Genomic DNA, 16,130 nt, shown 5'->3' with positions numbered 1-16,130 from the left:
GTATCTCTAAATAAATGAATAAATCTCTCTCTCTCACTCTCTCTCTCTCTCTCACACTCTCTCTCTCCCTCCTTCTCTCCATCTCCCTCTCCCCCTTTGTCTCCCCCCTCTTCCTCTCCCCCTCCCCCTTTCTCCCTCCCCCTCTCCCTCTCCCTCCTCTCTCCTTCCCTCTCTCCCTCCCCCTCCCCTTCCCTCCCTTTCCCCTTTAACCTGCTCTTCCAACCCTGCCTCCTCCACCAAGCATTCGCCCATGTGTCCAAACGCCAGCTTTGCCCTTGGCAGTGTCCTTGTGAAGCAACTTGGGAGGTTTTAGTAATTTTATAGACATTATATAATGGGATTGCTATTGCGGAAAATGAGCTCCTTGCTTAGCGCTGATATGCACCCAGCACGTACCGTTTTGGAGGTATCACTAACGCCTTTTATTGAGCATCAATAAAGATATTTAAGTGCATTTCCTCTGAGGTTTTCAGGAGAAATCCTACACAATGAAGAAAGCCATCCTCTTCCTGTATCTGCTAAGAATAATTTCTGGTTCCATTGATTACCGTTTGGTACAAAAGCCGTGGAAAATTCACATCAAACAGATATCAGAAGAGGCTGGAAGGTTTATATTGTACCAAGTGTAGAATACTCTCATGTTATAAAACAGCTCAATAGAAATGATAGAGTCCTTTTTCTTGGACATGGGGCTCACAGCAGCACAGGAGTTAGTGTGACCCTAATACAGCTCGGGGCCATTGGAGTTCGGAGTTCGATTCTGGCATCCTCTGTAAGGAAGCTTGTACGTCCTTCCCGTGTACGCGTGGGCTTTCTCTGGATGCTCTTGTCTTCTCCCGCAGTTCGTGGGTCAATTGAATCAGAATCGGAATCAGGTTTAATATCACCGGCCTATGTCATGAAATGTGTTGTCTTTGCGGCAGTAGTACGATGCAGTACAGAAAAATAGAAAAAAACGTGAAATACAGTAAGTATATATCTATAAAACAGTTAAATTAAATAAGTAGTGCAAAAACAGAAATTTAGAAACTAGTGAGGTGGTGTCCATGGGCTCTCATTATCCATTCAGACGGCTGGGGGAAGGAGCTGTTCTTGAATCGTTGAGTGTGTGCCTTCAGGCCTCTGTACCTCCTCCCTGATGGTAGCAATGAGGACAAGGCATGTCCTGAGTGATGGGGGTCCTTAATGATTTGAGGCATCACTCCCTGAAGATGTTCTGGTTACTATGGAGGCTAGTGCCCATGATGGAGCTGACTGAGTTTACATCTTTCTGCAGCTTGTTTCGGTCCTGTGCAGTAAACCCACCCCCCGCCCCCCACCATACCAGATGGTGATGCAGCCAGTTGGAATACTGTCCACAGTCGTTGTAGATTGTCCTGTGATTAGGTCAGGGTTGGATCGGTGGGTTGCTGGGAGTTGCGGCTTGTTGGGCCCTGTTCCGCTCGGTATCTCTAAATAAGTAAGTGAGAAAAGAACCTCTGTGGCAACTGGGTGTTGCCCAGGCCAAATTCTATCCACCAATCAGGTAGCGGTTTGTGTGACACTGACTTTATAGCTCCAACTGTGTGATCGGGGGTTCAGTTCCTGCCACTGTAAGGAGTTTGTACGTTCTCCCCATATCCGCATGGGTTTCCTCCCACGGTCCCAAGACATTCAGTATGTTTAGGGTTAATAAGTTGTGGGCATGCTATGTTGGTACTGGAAGCAGGGTGACACTTGCAGACTGCCCCCAGCACCATCCTTGCCGATTTGATTTGTGGGGGGTGGGGAAGGCAGGGTGTAGTGTAGCAGGTGGTGCAGTGCCTGCAAACTGGGTTCAAATCCCACCGCTGCCTGTATGTTCTGCCGGTCGGTTTCCTCCAGCATTCCGAAGAAGTACGGGTTTGTAGTTAATTAGTCGCATGGGCGTGATTGGGTGGCGCTGGCTCACTGGGCTGGAAGAGACACTGTGTTCCGTCTCTAAATAATCTTTAATTTTATTTTTATATAAAAAAATCAATGTCTGCAGCACAACTGTCCATCTTCCACACAGCGCTCTCTGTGGGAGCTTGCTGGGCACAAAATAGCCGCCCTTTTTCCCACATTCATCAGGTGTGAAGCATTCCAGGACATCCCGTGGTTGGGGGATCTTTATGAGTTGTATATAGATTTAATAAATGCAAACCCCTTGGCCATGGGGACGGTCACATGCAGACATTCGGCGCGTCACCAAAAACTTTGACAAACTTCTATCGATGCACAGTGGAGAGAATCTTGATTGCACAAACAAGAGAAAATCTGCAGCTGCTGGAAATCCAAGCAACACACACAAAATACTGGAGGAACTCAGCAGGTCAGGCAGTGTCTATGGAAGAGAATAAACAGTCGATGTCTCAGCCCAAAACGTTGACTGTTTATTCATTTCCGTGGATGCTGCCTGGCCTGCTGAGTTCCTCCAGCATTTGGTGTGTGATCCTTGAGTATCCTGATTGGCTGCATTATGGTCTGGTATGAAAACGCCAATTCCCATGAATGGAGAAGGTTACAGAAAGCAGTGGGCAGAGCCAAGTCCATCACAAGCAAATGCTTCCCCACCACTGGCCACACTTACATGGAGCACTGCCGCAAGAAAGCAGCATCTATCATCAATGGCCCCCACCATCCAGGCTATGTTCTCTCTTCTCACAGGAAGTACAGAAGCCTTAGGTTCCACAGCACCAGGTTCAGGAACAGCTATTACCCTCAAACCATCGGGCTCCTGAACTGTTGTGCACAATTTCACTCACCCCAACCCTGAACTGCTTCTACAATCTACAGACTTACTTTCAAGTACTCCGTACAGCTCACGTTCTCAGTCTTTTTAACTTGCACAGCTTGTTATCTTTTGAACACTGGTTGTTGGTATTTCTTTGATTATGTAGAGTTTTTCATAAATTCTATTGTAGTTCTTTTTCGCTTTGAATGCCTGCGCAAAGATGGATCTCATACGGTGACATATACGTACTTTGGCAATAAATTTAAGGTTGGAACTGTGATGTGTTGGGATCGTGTCCGTAGATGCCTAAGCCTCAGCTCGAGAAACCAAATGACCTCCGGTGAGAGCCAATGAAATGGATTCAAAGGCAGACCGATTGCATGACAGCATGGGAACACGGCGGTGCGCGTAACGCTTTTCTTCGCCAGCGATCAGCAGATAGGGGTTTAACGCCCACTGCTGTCTATAAGGAGTTTGTACGTTCTCCCCCAACCACATGGGTTTCCCCCGGATGCTCCGGTTTCCTCCCCCAGTACAAAGACGTACTGGTGGGTCGGTTAATTGGTCATTGTATACTGTTCCGTGATTAGGCTAGGGTTAAATAGGGGGTTGTTGAGCGGTGTGGCTCAAAGGGCTTGGAAAGGCCTGTCTATTTTATACCTCAATAAACAAATAAACATTCCAAAGACATTCAGATTAGGGTTAGTAAGTTGTGGGCAGGCTACGTTGGCACTGGAAGCACGGCAACACTTGGAGACTGTCTTCAGCATATCCTCAGATGCAAATGACAAATATCGCTCTACGTTTCAATGTACATGTGACAAATAAAGCGGGGACTTGCTGACCTGTGATTGGTTTATATCTGATGAAGTCAAGCAAAGGGACTTCCTGAAGCTTTGTATTATTAAAACACCCAGTATCTGCTATCGGCCTTATCTACCGAAGCTTTGGTTAGCTCAGACAGAGCACAGCCAGTTCCTGTCGAACAATAATGTTCCATTCCTGGGAACGCTTCATGATCCAAGCTACCCGTACGTTAGAAATGAGCAAAACCCATCTGTATGAGGGGAGAAGGTCGCAGAGACAGCAGCCACCAGCCAGCCTTACTGACACAGTGAGTGAGTGGGTCTCCCGACTCTGCTTGGCTCCACCCAACCCCCGGGTTGTTGCGGCTCGGCGGGGGAGAGTGGGGAGAGAAGACACAGGGAAAAAGACACAGGCAGAACCTGGCAGACCCATCGCCATCCTTGCCCCCCACCCCCCTGGTCTTCCATGGCACTCACTCATATGTACAGGGTCTCCTTAAACTGTGTGTTTGTAATCCGAGGAGGACTTGTGTTTGAGAGGTGAATTTCCCAAGAAATAATCGAGCTTTGAACCAGTTTCCAGATGCTGAGCGTACCTATTTGAAGGGAAGAGGTACAACTTACATTATCACGCATCTTTAAACTGACAAGTCACCTCGTGCAATCTAATTCAAGTTCAAGTTCAACGTTATTTTGGTGGTATACATGTATACCGCCAAACAAAACAATGTTCCTACGGGCGAGGTGCACAACAATTATATACAGCTCACACACATAAAACATAAAGTAATATTACCACAAATAAAATTATGACTCAAATTAAAAAGTAAACAGTATAACGCTACTGGTGCTTCATACACGATGAAACCTGGCTGGTGGCTGGGAGTTCAGTAGCCTCACGGCCTGGGGGAAGAAGCTGTTTCCCATCCGAATAGTTCTTGTCCTAATGCTGTGGTACTTCCCGCTTGATGATAGGGGAGCAGAGAGATTGTTGGCCAGATGGGAGGGATCACTGACAATACTAAGGGCCCTGCATATGCAGTGTTCCTGACAAATTTCTCTGATGGGTGGAAGAGATATACCGATCCTTGTAAAAAAGGTGACCAAAAGTTTGGTTAGAGAGTCTGGTTGAAGAAGGATCTCCCAAGGGAGGAGGAGAGATCGGGAGGGCGGGGGGTGGATTTACACAGGGAGTTCTGGAGTCTGGGAACGAGGCCATCTCCGGAGGAATTCTGCCTCTGTAGGGAGGGAGTAGACAGTGGGAAGAAATGGAAAACATGGATGAGAATGAATGACTTAAATGTTCAGTTGTTGGGAGGCAGCACCAATACAGCCCAGTTCATCCCAGGAAAAGCCCTCCCCACCATTGAGCACATCTACAAAGAACACTGCCACAAGAAAGCAGCATCTATCATCAGGGAACCCCACCAACCAGACTGTGCTCTCAGCTCAGCCTTTGGAAAGGAGGTACCAGAGCCTCAGGGCTCACACCGCCTGGTTCAGGGAAAGCTATTACCCTTCGAGCATCAGGCTTCAGAACCAGTGTGGATAACTTCACCCACCTCAACACTGAACTGATTCCACAACCTACGGACTCACTTTCAATTACTGTACAACTCATGTTCTCAGTCTGTCTGTCTGTCTATCTATCTATCTATTCAGTTATCTATCTATCCATTTATCTATCCATCTATTTTTCTATCTATCTATCCATCTACTTATCTATCCATTTTTCTATCTATCTATCCAGTTATTTATCTATCCATATATCCATTTATCTATCTATCAATTTCTCTATCTATCTATCCATCTATTTATCTGCCTATTTATTTATTTATTCTTTTCTTTTACTCATTTGAACGATTTGTCAGTCTTTGTTTATGCACAGCTTCTCTATTTTATTTCTTTGTTCCGCTGTGAATGCCTGCAGGAAAATGAATCTCAGGGTGGTATATGGTGAAATACTGAATACTCTGGTAATAAATTTACTTTCAACTTTGCTAAGAAGCACAGGGTGCAAATGAGGGTCTTTGTCGCGGATTTTCAGATGAGAAGGGTTGAATGAGAGAGTCCAGCCAGGTCTGCTTCTCCAGTTGTTACGTCAATAGGTAGCAAAGGCACACAAGGTGAGGGGTGGGTGAGTTCAGGAGAGGGATGGAAGTGCTTTGATACTGACAGGATCTGTGCACCTCTGGGCATAATTCCACGTGGTGAGACTCTCCCACAACCTGTCCGATGCACAGCAGCATATGCGTTAGTCCATGCAAGCAGAATGCGGTGTAACAGCCAGAAACAACTGTGCATTAAGACGAGCCAAAATTGCCACCTCTGACTCATTTCACGGACCAAGGCTACTGTTGATACCGCGGCCGCGAGGCTGGTTTTCTTGCTGTCCGTGGCACAGTGAGTGCAGGGAGCACGTGGAATGGTGGGTGGGGGGGGGGAGAGGAAAAGAGATGTCAAGGTTTTTTTTAATGTAACCTATTGCCAATCCAGTGCACTTTGCAGACCTCTTTTCTTTGACACCATTTCACTGGTAAATGTCCTGTGAAGGCAGAATTTACAGAATTTCAACTACAGCCAATCCAGGCATCGCAGAGAGTATTATCACACACACTAGAAATAACTTAGAAAGCAGCCCGGTCCATATTAGGTAATGAATCTCAACCAGAAAAAAGGGAACAAGAAATTTATTGACGAGCTTGTGAGGCTGCAGGACCATTGAATACCCTCGTTCCTTCTAACAATTGTGATTCTTATTTTTAGACACTGCAGAGTCTTTCAAGATGGGAGATAATGGCTCCTTCCCCCCCCCACCCCCAATTTCTGTCACAAGACGATGGACAGAGAGAGAAGAAAAAGGAAAGCTGAACAGTTTTTCTGATTAGGGAAAGGAATAGCTGGATCAGATACATGAAATACTGGGCATTTGATAACCTGCCCGGTAGTTTAAACCTGCTGACAACATGTCACAAAGTAGCAGAAGGATTGAGATTTTTATTTCTCTGGAAGGAGGGAGGGGAAGTTAGAGAGTTTAGAAAAATATGGTTCACTACCGGGGGAGACCCCATACAGCTGTTTCGATTTGACACAACCATTCACATGTGCAGAGTTTTCAGCAGCTAAATATCGCAGCAACTTTTATACAGTGTGTGTGAGTTATACAGGACATGTGCAGAAGTGTGTGTGTGACTACATGCACGTGTGTATGCAATGTGTATGGGTGTTTGCACATGTGGGAATGTATGGGGGTGTGAGGATGTGTGTAATTACACTACTTAGAGGTCAGTTACAGTCTTCTGTGGCAGGGATCATCACAATTTTCTCTCAACAGTTGGTAAATTTTATTTGGCTTTGGTCCACCACATTTTCAGCTGGTTTCCAGAACGGAGATTTAGTCCAATGTTCTTCTATCTCTCTCTCTCTTTCTCTCAGCCTGTCTTTCTGTCTCTTTCTCTCTTCCCCCTTCTCTGTCTTGCTTTGTTTTTCTCTCTCTCTATTCCTCTCCCTCCGTCCCCCTCACTCTCTTTCTCTGTCTCCTTCTGTCCCTCCCTCACTGATTCTCTCTCATTCCCTGTCCTGTCTGCCCATTTTTGTCTATCTGATTCTCTCTTTCTCTCTCTCCCCTGTCTCTCTTTCTGTCTGCCTGTCTCCCCTCTCTGTCTCTCTCACTGTCCCTCTGTCTGTCTGTCTCCCTCCTCTCCCTCTCTATCTGTCTCTCCCTCCCTCTCTCCATCCCCCCTTCCTCCCTCCCGCCTCCCTCTCTCAATATTTCCCTCCTGAAGATTTGCTTTCTCAGTGCAGATAAACTCCTGCAGTGCCTTTCATTTTCACCTCTTCATGAAGCACATTAAAGCTTCTGAGTTAGGAGGGTGACTGAGGGCAGGAAGAGTGTACGGGGTAGGTGGGTAGATAAGTAGATAACATGAAACTTCTAGGAACAAGCTAATGGTGGAGAAAAATGACGTCAGGTAGTTGATTGCAAACCACAGCAGATGAAAGTTGAACGTCAATCTACTTTCTTTGAAACTTCTGACTATCTGCCGTTTTCTTTTGACAGGAGGGAGCGTCTCATGAGAGGAGGTGTAACAAATTGACGGGACATCCTGTGTGGATCAGTAAGTGTGTGATGTCTGCTTCCTATCTATGCTCTTCGTTGTAATACATTCACTCTTTCTCTGAGCGGTTTCTGAGAGATCAGTGGTCCATCTGTAAATGAACGCTGAGAGACATTAACATTGAGTTACTGGGGCGGATACGTTCAGCTTTGAGGTTGAAACTGTTTAACTGTTCAAAACATGACTTTATATATAATCTATTATCTGATATAAAGTGCTGGTAAAGTTATTCAGTAGCCACTGGCACTGTCTGATGTCCACACTCTGCAATAGAAGTGGCTTCATTTGTATAGTACCTGTGTTCAGCTGGCTGTTTTTACACTTGTAACCAGTTGAGTGGTAGCTAACACCGTTAAGAAGACAATCAGCATGAGAATCTGCAACTACAGCTTGCTTATCTGTAGCCCCTTACTGGTAGTTAAAACCAGCAGATGAAGAATCGTACAGAAATCATTAAAAGTAAACTCACCGTGATTTAGAACGGGACAGGTCCAGAATCTGAAACCAAAAGAGGAGATTCCAGAAACACTTGGCAGGCCTGCTGGCATCCGTGGAGAGAGGAGCTACTGCGTCAGTGGGAGGGTGAATGAGAGAGAGGGTCTGTGCTTGGGCAGAAGACAGGAAAGGTCAACAGACACAATAGGTTATGGTGCAAAGTGAGTACCTGTGGTTATGTTCATTTATTTATGGTAACTTATTTACCGGTAGGTAATATTTCAGTTTGTGTGCTGTGTGTGTGATATATATTTTGTGGGTTCACCATGGTCTGGAGGCATGCTGTTTCACTTGTTTGGATACATGTCCAGTCAGATGCCAAAAAACTTGAACTTGACTTGACTTTGGGACAGGAAGCACATTTTGGGAAGGTGTAGATTCGGAATAATTATCCGGATTTACCATAAGAGTGTGCATTTTCTCCTGGAAATCTAAATCTACAGTGGAGGCCAGGTCATTGGGTATATTTAAGGCAGAGGTTGATGGGTTCTTGGTTCGCAAGGGCATCAAAGGTTACAGGGAGAAGGCAAAAGAATGGGGTTGAGAGGGTTAATACATCGCCATGATTGAGTGGCAGAGCAGATTTGATGGGCTGAATGGCCTAATTCTGCTCTTATGTCTTAAGGGCTTTGCAATCATCTTTGCTCACAAGTAGAATAACCCCATGTTCACTGGTCCAATTATGCAGTTTCTCATCTCTGGCACCTTTTTCTGAAGTGGAATGTGTGTGGGTCATGGTCAATAGAACTCTGGAACCTGATTAAGTAATTTGACCACAAGGTAATGGAAGAGCCAACAAGGGCTAATGCTGGGCTTCAGTGACAGGGCAACGTTTCCTCAGTGTTGAAGTGGGTCTCTGCAAAGAGCAGAAAGCTCTGATGTGGGTCTTGAACCCACAACCTTCTGTCTCCTGAGCTACCACTGAAACTCATAGCCTTGTTTTGAACCTAGCCAACTCCAGCTCCGAGTCCTGACCAATTCCACCAGCTAGGTGGAAGTAGATGGTTGGGAAACTAACCCCTTGAAAGCCTGCATTAAAGACAACAGGATGGGAACGGCAACTTAGTACTGGAGCGTGGGGGGGGGGGGGTGGTGATGAGATGAATTTCATCAGAATCCAGCAGACCTTATTAAATCTAGAGCAAGCTAATCTAAAACTGATCATAAAACTGACTGTGACTGATGCATGGTAATGTAGCAGTTAGCATAAACGCTTTACAGTGCCGGAAATCCAGTTTCAATTCCTTAAGGGGTGTGTACTTCCCCCCTCTCCCTGTGACCACATGGGTTTCTTCTGTATGTTCAGTTTCCCCCCACCTTATTAAGTTGTACAGGTTAGAGTTAGTAACTTGTGGGCATGCTATGTTGGCGCCAGAATCAAGGCAGCACTGGTGGGCTGCCCCCAGCACATCCGCGGACTGTGTTGGTCTTGACGCAAACGGCGCGCTTCACCGTACGTTTCGATGTACATGTGACAAATAAAGCTAATCTTTATCCAACAGGAACTCCGCAGGTCAGGCAGTATCCACGGAGGAGAACAAACAAGTCGACATTTTTGGCCAGGACTGGTGCCGGGTCTCGGCCCGGAACATCATCTCCATGGATGCTGCCTGACCAGCGAAGGTTTCTACAGTGTTTTGGGTGTGTTGCTGTGGATTTCCAGCATCTGCAGAATCTCTTGTGTTGGAGTATGCCATCCTGTTAGAACAATTATAGATGCCCTGCATGCAAAAATAAAAGATCTTACACCCGAATGTTTAGTGATTTTGGTGAGTTCTTTGATGTCCCTTGAAGTGAGGAGCTATTTATTTCAATTTTATTATATACATTTCTCTGGAACTCTTGATGGAACATAGTGATGAGATTGCAGAGTCATAGAAGTCTACAGCACAGAAACTGTCCCTTCGGCCCATCTGGTCCATGCTGAACCATTTAAACTGCCTAGTCCCATCAACCTGCACCTGGACCATAGCCCTTCATACCCCTCCTATCCATGTATGTACCTATCGAACGATCACTTGAATGTTGAATATTCACCACTTGTGCTGGCAGCTCGTTCCACCCTCCGAGTGAAGAAGTTTCCCCTCATGTTCCCCTTAAACATTTCACCTTTCCCCCTTAACCCATGACCTCGCCCAACCTCCGTCCTGAAGAAGGGTCTAGGCCCAAAACGTCAACTGTTTATTCATTTCCAAAGATGTTGCCTGACTTGCTGTGTTCCTCCAGAATGTGTGTGTTGTCTGCATTTACCCTATAGATACCTGTCATAATTTTGTATACCTCTATCAAATCTCTCCTCAATCTCCTACATTCTAAGAAATAAAGTCCTAACCTATTCAATCTCTCCTTATATCTCAGGTCCCTCCAGACCCGGCAACATTCTTGTAAATTTTCTCTGTACTCTTTCAATCTTATTTATATCCTTCCTGTAGGTAGGTGACCAAAAGTACACACAATACCCCAGATTAGACCTCACACCAACGCCTTATACAACGCCAACATAACATCCCATCTCCTGTACCCAATACTTTAATCTATGAAGGTCAGTGTTCCAGACGCTGAATGTCAAGTCAAGTTCATTGTCAAATGTACAAATACATTGGATCAAGTATCAACAAGTATCAACTTGAAGCAACAAATGGCCTAATTCTGCTCCTATATCTTATGGTCTTATGATAACATCACAGGCAACCCTTCCTTTATTGCGCCATTTATCTGTGTTGATGTTTATAGTAATTTTATGTCTTTGCGCTATACTGCTGCCTCAAAACAACCAATTTCCTGCCATGGAAGAGAGTGATAATAAACATGATTCTGATTCTAATTCTGGCATAGCGTTAGAGAAATTATATTCAAAGAAAATTCATAAATTAGACATAAATTTTCCAAAAATTACTCAAGAACATAGGAAGAATAAAAAAAACAAAATTCATTGTACTGATCAAGTGGTCGTAGTGTAGCAAGACTGAGGTAGTGATTAAGATTAGCATCATAGAGTCATAGGAAGGCATAGAACGGGCCCTTCAGCCCATCTAGTCCATACCAAAACCATTTAACTGCCTACTCCTATTGACTTGCATCAGTCTCTTGAACTAAAGGCAATAAGTACACTCACTTACCTATCCATTGAGATGTTCCCACAACCAATGATCTCACTTCAAGGACTCTCGCTTGTTATTTCATGTTCTTATTATTTATTGCTATTTATTTATATTTACATTTGCACAGTTTGTTGTCTTCTGCAGTCTACTTGATCTTTCATTGATCCTGTTATATTTATAATTCTATAGATTTGCTGAGTATGCCCACAGGAAAAGGAATCTCAGTGTTAAAAAAGGATCTCGTGCTTTCCCAGCATATATAACAAATACATTTTTCTTTGTCTTCAAGCCGGTACAGGTATCCATTGTAATTGACATTTTGATGACAAACTCCGCCATCTTCTTCAGAGATAATGCCTGGGCATGTCTAGTCCATGGTATTTATACCCCTGTATCCTGTTCCTTCTGATTGGTTAGCCCTCATCCAATCAGGTTTCTGCTCTCCCACCTTATTTACAATTGAATTCCAGTTCTTACTTAGAGCAAGATCTTCATCTTTGTAAAAATTCTTTTCTTCTAGTTTTATTTCAATAGCTTCCTTTACCAGGCAGTCCCAAAAGCCTTTGGCGAGACACAGTAGTTTTATGGCCATAGGATTGACTTCGACGGCACAAAATTGCTATGCCATGCCATTGGCTTTTTAGACCACCTGGTAAAGGAAGCCATTGGCATAAAACTAGAGGAATTTTTTTTTACAAAGGCAAAGGTCTTGCTCTAAGTAAGAATGGGAATTCAATTGTACACAAGGTGGGCATAGTGGAAACCTGATTGGATCAGGACTAACCAATCAGGAGGGACGGAATACACAGTTATAAATACCTCCTGACTAGACATCCCCAGACATCATTCCTGAAGAAGATAGTAGAGTTTGTCATGGAAACATCGGTTAAGATTGATACCTGTACCCTGCTTGAAGCCCAAGAAGAGTTTATTTGAATCTCAGGGTTGTATGTGGTGACATATATGTCTCTCTGATAATGAAAGTTACCTTGAACTTTGAACAGAGCAGCAGAAGACCAAATCACTCCTGTACCTAACAGAGTTGCCACTGAGTGTTTTGAAAAGAATTGTTTGGAGATTAGACAGGAGTTGTGGAGATTCTTGCTTGTGCAGGAGGTAGTGGGAGTTAGGAAATCACTGATGTGAGGATGGGGGAGGCGAAAAACTCGGAAGTAGTTGGGTGAGTGGTTGAAGAGCAGGTTACGGATGGGAACTGGGGAGTGGATTAGGCTGTAGAGTTATTTTAAGGCTGACCCAGAATGGAAGAACGACCTATTGTGCTGTAACCTTCTATACTATACGAAGCTGGGATCACTTCATCGACAAACCTTCAAGATTCTGCTGTTTATGTACTTGGGCCCTGAGGAGTTGTACACATCCAGAGCAGTGAATTAGCACCAATGCAACTTTCTGCCCGTAGCACGGGTGGGCTGTCCACCAGCACATGTGGCTTACTTAACGTTAATCAATAAGCAAGGTTGCAGTGGAGCTGGCGGCAAACTGGTATGATCTAAGCAGTGCATTTTCAAGCAGTTTATACATTGTTAATTAGGAAACTTAATGGATGTTTACTGTGCAATATTTGTTAATGATTACTAAATCGGGGTGTGATGCTGCTCCACAATAAATTCAGCCCGACAAAATAAATTTTAATGGATGTGAGAAAATATTCGTTCGATGTTGCAGCTGACATTTCAAATATTGGTGTGATAAATATAGTTGACTACTGTTAACATAATTCGTCAATAAGTAGCTGGTGTTAATGACTGAGTTATGTCGTCTCTCATGTTATAGTCTTTTGATATGTTTATTCTGTGCTCATTAGATGCCTGTTCTTATGGTTCTGTTGGAGTGAAGCCTGGTTTCCATTTGGTTGATCAGTGTATGCAATGTCTTTAATCATTTGTCAGAAGTCAGTGATTGGCACCTGAGTGGACCTATAAGGTAGTCCCAGCTCATGAAAGCATAGTTCAGTTGAGGTCGTTCTTACGCTTTGCTCCAATGGCTTGGTCGGGAGGGCGGGACTTTTGATTAAATGAATTAAATTGAGTCTAAACGAAGCCTGTAGAGATTATGTATGAATGCAGAAGAAATGTAATCAGGTGTACTCAGGTACAGAGCCCAAGGGAAGGACCTAGATAATTACCTGAGCAGAGTTAACTCTTGAGATCCTGAACCTTCCAATGGTGGCCATTTTATGTCATACAATGCCAGCAGAATTGTAACCAGCGCTGAATTTACGGACAAGAAACTAACTAAACTTCCTTACACAAGGCCATTCCCTGATAACCCCCGATTCTGACAGTTTATTCTGACAGTGATATCACATTAGCTAAGGAGTTAAATCAGAATGGATTGAAATTATGCTGTGCTTTACTAGCAATGAATACTTCAATATTTGCATGCCAATCACGCAGTCCGCCATTTTGACAAAACCTTGTGTGATCTTGCTCACCTTTTGGCAGTGCAAACTACGACATTTCATATAAATCCGGTAATAAGAAGATGCGCCCCTTGCAGTTTTGCTCCGTCTGCCACTGCAGGCGAGCTTTCCCGATGGACACCCACTTCTCATTCCCTTTCCGTCATGTCAGTCCATGGCCTCCTCTACTGCCACGATGAGGCTGCCTTAGGTTGGAGAAACAACACCTCATACACCTGACGAAGGGTCCTGACCCGAAACGTCGACTGTACGTCTTCCTACTGATGCTGCCTGGCCTGCTGCGTTCCACCAGCATTTTGTGCGTGTTACCTCATATTACTTCCCCGGTAATTTCTTAGCCCCTTGCCTTTCTCACTTTTTCATTTCCTATTCTGGTTCCTCTCTTACCCTATTTCTTCTTCTCACCTACCCAGCACCTTCCTCTAGTGTCCCTCCTCCTTCCCTTTCTTCCACGGTACACTCTGCTCCCCTATCAGAGTCCTTCTGCTTCAGCCCTTTACCTCTTCCACCTATCACCTCCCAGCTTCTCAATTCATCATCCCTCCCCCTCACCCATCACCTGCCAGCTTGCACTCCTCCCCCCTCCCTACACCTTTTTCTGGCTTCTTCCCCCTTCCTTTCCAGCCCTGACAAAGGGTCTCAGCCTGAACCATCAGCTACTTATTCCTCTCCATAGATGCTCCTGACTTGCTGAGTTCCTCCAGCATTTTATATGTGTTGCTTTGGATTTCCAGCATCTTCAGAATCTCTTGTGTTTATCATATAAAACTTGGAGTTTTGGTAGCTACCCGCACACCTCAGAGTGGCAACAGTACTCCACACTTGGGGCCCTCCATTGGTTGAGGTTAACCAAGGATGTCGTGTCCCAACTGTTTATGTGATATGCAGGCCAGGGCAGTGCAATATGGAGAACAAGCTGTTGCCCATGCAGCAAGCTCCTGGTCTCCACGCAGCTGGTAAACCCAAAGAAATCGCAGAGACGGATATAGTCTGTTACCAGCGGCGTTGCAGGAATTGCCAGTCAGTTGCCACCTCGCCAACTCCCCACCTGCTCCTGCAGATGCCTCCGTCCCCCATCAAGTGTCAGTGGTTCCCACGTTGACAAATTGAAAGTCGTTGTGGACACGACCCACCCAGCAACCTGCCTTTTCCAAAAGTGCGATAGGGCTACTAAAACTAAAACTTCACACCATCTAAGTTCCTTCCTCCAGGCAGTTTATCTGACCAACCAGTTCAATTTTCCTACACACACCCCTCTATCTAACACCTCTGTAACCACATTGCACAGTAAACACTTTAAACCATTTTTTATAATGCAAATACATGCCAGTATTTATGTATTTATGCACATTTTATTCCATATCCATACTTCTAACTTTATTTTTTATAGAATTTGTTATTCTTTATGATTGTTGAATGTTCTTTTTGTTGCATGCTGCACCAACATGCTATTGCAAATTCTTAATACATGGTGGTGAGTAATGTTGATTCTTGATCCTTGAAGATCAGTCATCTCAAAATCTGCAGAACTACAGCAAATCAGCCACAATTTCAAAGTTCAAAGTATATTTATTATCAAAGTACCACATACATCTTGAGATTCGTCCTCTAGCAGGCAGCCACAGAACAGAGAAACACATGAAAAAGCCCCACACAACAATAACTGTCAAACACCCAGTGTGCGAAAGGAAAGAAAAAAATCATGCAAACAATAACTGAAATTAAACAAAGAGCGCACAGAACATGTACTACAGAGTCCCTGAGTGAGCCCACAGCCACGGGACTTCTTAACAGGAAAGTGATGACATCAGGCAATTAGTGCCGGAAATTTCCTGCTCCCACCCCGCCTTCGTTTCCACGTTACTCTAATGGGATCTTGCTGCACATAAGCTGGCCACCGCACTTTCCGTCTTTTCAGAAGGATCCGCGACGACAGGAGGCTGTGATAGGTGCTATAGAGATGCAAATCTTCCTTCCGACAGAGGGCTGATACAGAGTCAGGCTGTGAATGGAAGGCTGCTCCTTCACGAAGGCTTATAGCTGTCTGCTTTGATTAGGATTAGTGTGTATGTCAGGGACTCAAACAGCCCAATAATCTAATAAACAGAGAGGGGGAAAAAGGCCCAGAATTGGTTTACTAATAGATGATTTAGCAGATACACTGCCGACATGGGATTACATTGGCATTTGGGGCGGGAGGGAGGAAAAGCTGTCAAACGCTGTATGTGAGAGAAACGGCAGGAAGTTTAACTCAATGTGACAAGGTTACAGCTGACCCAGGGAGAGAAAAAAGCATTGCTAGAATGAGTGATTAAGAAGCTATTCCCAACTTCTGAACACATCAAACTCTTGTCGAACACATTCAGAGTTTAATCTTGTCAATGCGGAGAATACTTGGCAGTCTACTTTAAAACGGCGTACTTTTCACCACAA

General features: G+C 44.6%; 2 long non-coding RNA genes across 2 annotated transcripts in view; one reads left to right on the top strand and one right to left on the bottom strand.

Annotated features, from left to right (window-relative positions):
• Window positions 1–466: 466 nt before the first annotated feature.
• LOC134337864 (uncharacterized) lies at window positions 467–9,641 on the bottom strand. Its single transcript, XR_010016095.1, has 3 exons — window positions 8,128–9,641; window positions 4,018–4,136; window positions 467–912 (listed from the first exon to the last, which is right to left on the bottom strand). It is a non-coding gene; the product is annotated as an uncharacterized LOC134337864 (long non-coding RNA).
• LOC134337865 (uncharacterized) overlaps window positions 7,008–16,130 on the top strand; it is a 126,265-nt gene continuing 117,142 nt past the window's right edge. The window contains exons 1-2 of the long non-coding RNA XR_010016096.1: window positions 7,008–7,511; window positions 7,601–7,658. This is a non-coding gene — a long non-coding RNA (uncharacterized LOC134337865). The remainder of the gene's footprint in view (window positions 7,512–7,600; window positions 7,659–16,130) is intronic.

The sequence above is a fragment of the Mobula hypostoma genome, chromosome 25, assembly GCF_963921235.1.
Source record: "Mobula hypostoma chromosome 25, sMobHyp1.1, whole genome shotgun sequence".
Lineage (NCBI taxonomy): Eukaryota > Metazoa > Chordata > Chondrichthyes > Myliobatiformes > Myliobatidae > Mobula > Mobula hypostoma.
The sequence above is the reverse complement of the archived record's forward strand: the minus strand, read 5'-3'. Positions and strand labels throughout refer to the sequence as shown.